This window comes from Phascolarctos cinereus, unplaced genomic scaffold (assembly GCF_003287225.1).
Source record: "Phascolarctos cinereus isolate Bilbo 61053 unplaced genomic scaffold, phaCin_HiC Scaffold_4;HRSCAF=312, whole genome shotgun sequence".
NCBI lineage: Eukaryota > Metazoa > Chordata > Mammalia > Diprotodontia > Phascolarctidae > Phascolarctos > Phascolarctos cinereus.
The window spans coordinates 72,786,547-72,789,797 of NW_027555847.1; the positions used below are offsets into that span (position 1 = coordinate 72,786,547).

Here is a 3,251-nt window from a genome sequence, read left to right on the forward strand (position 1 = left end):
TATCTCTTGAAGAAATCCATTCCATTTTTAAATCAGTCACATTATTAATATACCAACATATTTTCTCCATCTTCTAATACACCAGTTTTGGGTTTTACTTCTGAGGCCAAAAATAACAAATTTAATTGAACATCTTCATTAAAACCCTTCAAATATTTGAAAACTACAGATAAATTCTTTTCATACTAGTTGCCTTCATCATGGTATGCTCCATCTTGCCAATGTCCTGTGGAAGATATGTTGTGAAGAAGTGGACAAAATAATCTACTCTCCTGAAATCACTTTTACCTGACTGATTTTTTCCTGTTGTCTAATTTCCGTAATACTGCTGAATTCAGGAGATGTTTATTCCATCTGACATGATAAGCTGTTTTACTATAGGGGTATTTAATGAGATGTTATTGTTGGTGTTGTTCTTAAGGCTTTTGGCAGTCTGAGGAAATCTATGGACTCCTCAGAATAATGTTTTGATGTTTTTTTGACTTTGGAAGTTTTTACATAGTTTACTTATTCTCTGATGAAAAATTATCTTCATGGATAAGCATCACCCATAGTACCTTTTATTCCTTGTGTTGTGAAATCTTCAGCTCACTTTTTGCCAGCACTGACATTTGCCTTTGCAGTACCCCTGACTTTCTTCATTCTGTTTTTGCATTCCTTTCGCTGTTTTCTTTGTGTCTTTTTCTTCTCATAAAGGCCATGCCTCACAAGTCTGTGCTTTGGTTCATTTTTCTTTGCATAGTCAAGGGCATCATAAATCATGCCAAAGCCTGTTGTTTTGTCATCACCAAAATGTGTTTTGAATCCAAAGACAAAATGATGTCTGGAGTTGTCTTGTACATCTTGGCCAGTTTTTCTCGAATTTCAGCTTTGGGCACTGTGGCCTTTCCAGGATGAAGGACATCTATAACCATCTTTTTATGCTGAAGAAGTCTGTTTGTCATGAAATTCCTGGTTCTGGTGGTTACAGTGTCATTCATGGTGGCAGCTGGCTCCTCAACCAGCAGGAGAGGGAAAGTAGAATAATGTTTTTAAATATATAAAAAATGATAAGATTATAAAAGATAAATTATATTGAACTGATACTTATAAAAATTAATTCCACATACTCATGTAAAAAACTCTTATTTAGTGCCTACCCTACACATAGTAGGTCCTTAATGAATGTTAGTTAAATTGCATTTTAGCAGAAAGCTAAGTTTAAACTGTTAACCAATAGGACCACCCGGCTATAAATCTACCGAACTCACATGAATGGATCTGTCCCTACAAAGATGGCTCCTACAATGTAGGAAAACAACTTTTTTTTTCTTTTCTTTATCCTTTCTTGTCTTTTTTGATTTTATTCTACCATCTATAAAAAAGACAATGAGTCCAAGGGAAAGGATAAGAAAAAATGAAACATAAGTAAAATTAGAAGGATAATGCCCCCAGGTAAATTCAGTCCTCTGCTTTGTCATGTTGCAATGGCTTTAGACTAATTTATTTGCGGCTTCACTTGTTTCCAGATTTCCCTTTATTATCTATCACAATGACAGTCACTCAGTCTCTTCTTTCTTCAACCACAAATGAGAACACAATGAATAAATCATGCCCTTTTCCTTTGAAGTACTGACTTAATGTGGACTCAGCATCGGGCTTGGGACTGACTCCACCTGAAATATCTTAACACAGCACTTCTAAATGGCACTGCTGGCTCCAGAAATATATACGCCACATTGATGATAGAATTTTTGTACAAAAGAACTTTGCAAAAGTATTCAATCCACCTTATGAATCTGGGGACATGCTGTAACTGTTAAAGACAGTGTCATTTTGTTTGCTTGTTATGGGATTTGTCTTCACTTTATAGGTTTGGGCTTACATGGCTTTATAAAGGTCTCTTTATCTTTTCCTGCAATTAAGGTAGAATTCCATCAGATGGACAGCGGCGTCTCAGTGTGAGAAAAAAAAAACCTATTGTAAAAACAATGAAGAAATGGTTGATCTGTTCTGGTATGTCAAACTAGGTTATTCCTGGAAAATTAAGTTTGAAACATCTCTCAACAGCGATAAAATTTACTGACAATAAAATTTTCCCAGCAGATGAAAGGGTGAGGAAACAGTCCCCAATTTTTTATTTAAAAAATCTTACATACACAGTAACAGCAACATTGTGCAATGACCAACTTTGATAGACTTAACTCTTCTCAGCAATACAGTGATCCAAGACAATTCCAAAAGACTTATGATGAAAAATACTATCCAAATCCAGAGAAAGAACAATTAAGTCTAAATGCAGACTGAAGCATATTATTTTCTCTCTTTTTTTTCTTTCTCATGGTTTTTCCCTTTTGTTCTGATTCTTCTTTCACAACATGGCTAATGTGTAGTATGATTATACAGGCATAACCTATAACAAATTGCATATCATCTTGGAGAGAGGGAAGAGGAGGGAGGGGAAAATTTAAAACTCGAATTCTTATAAAAATGAATGCTGAAAGATAAAAATAAATTAATGTATTAATTTAAAAAATCTTATCACAATTCCTAGTATATTAAAGTTAAAATAAGAACCCCACAGAGATCATCCCCACATTACAACAGTGCATTTGTAAGACTGTTTTTTAAGAACCAGGAACACAGCCTTTAATCATTACCTTCCCCGCAGTCCACCCCTCAAAAATAAGTATCTGTCTACTGCGTCTGGAACTAGAAGTCCCAAAAGTTTTTGCAACACAACTTGAACTTCTGGTCTTTGAGTTTCCATTTCTTTCACCTGTGATAGTCTCAACTCAAACAGGTAATAACACCTTTGCTGCTCAAATCTCAGAAAACACTTTATTTACAACCTTATCTAATACCTTAGTATTCTATAATGCATATTAGAGTTATTTGTGTTTTTATCTTATTACTCCACAAGATCATAAATGCCATAAGAGCAGGAATCTCCTGTGATCTAAACTTCCTATCTTGTCCAAAGCCTAGCATAGAACTTTGTGCATAGTAAGTTCTTAATAAATGTTTGTTGTATTGTTGTTGTACTTATAAAAACTCATAATCATATTTTCAAAGTTGCTTCGAACTTCCAATCTCTCCAAGTATCTAATTACAAAATGTATACTCATTAACAATAAAATTAACACTCATTATTATTTGGTATTTATTTACATTTTTCAAATAGATTTTTAAGCTAGCCTGGGCCTTCTGTAAACTCTGAAAACTTCCTTTCCTTGTAGTGTTATTCATAAAATTGTATGCTTTATAAAAGC

General features: G+C 34.0%; 1 pseudogene; it reads right to left on the minus strand.

Moving 5' to 3' along the window:
- Window positions 1-576: 576 nt before the first annotated feature.
- Window positions 577-980, minus strand: LOC110204833 (small ribosomal subunit protein eS24 pseudogene; annotated as a pseudogene).
- Window positions 981-3,251: the final 2,271 nt, after the last annotated feature.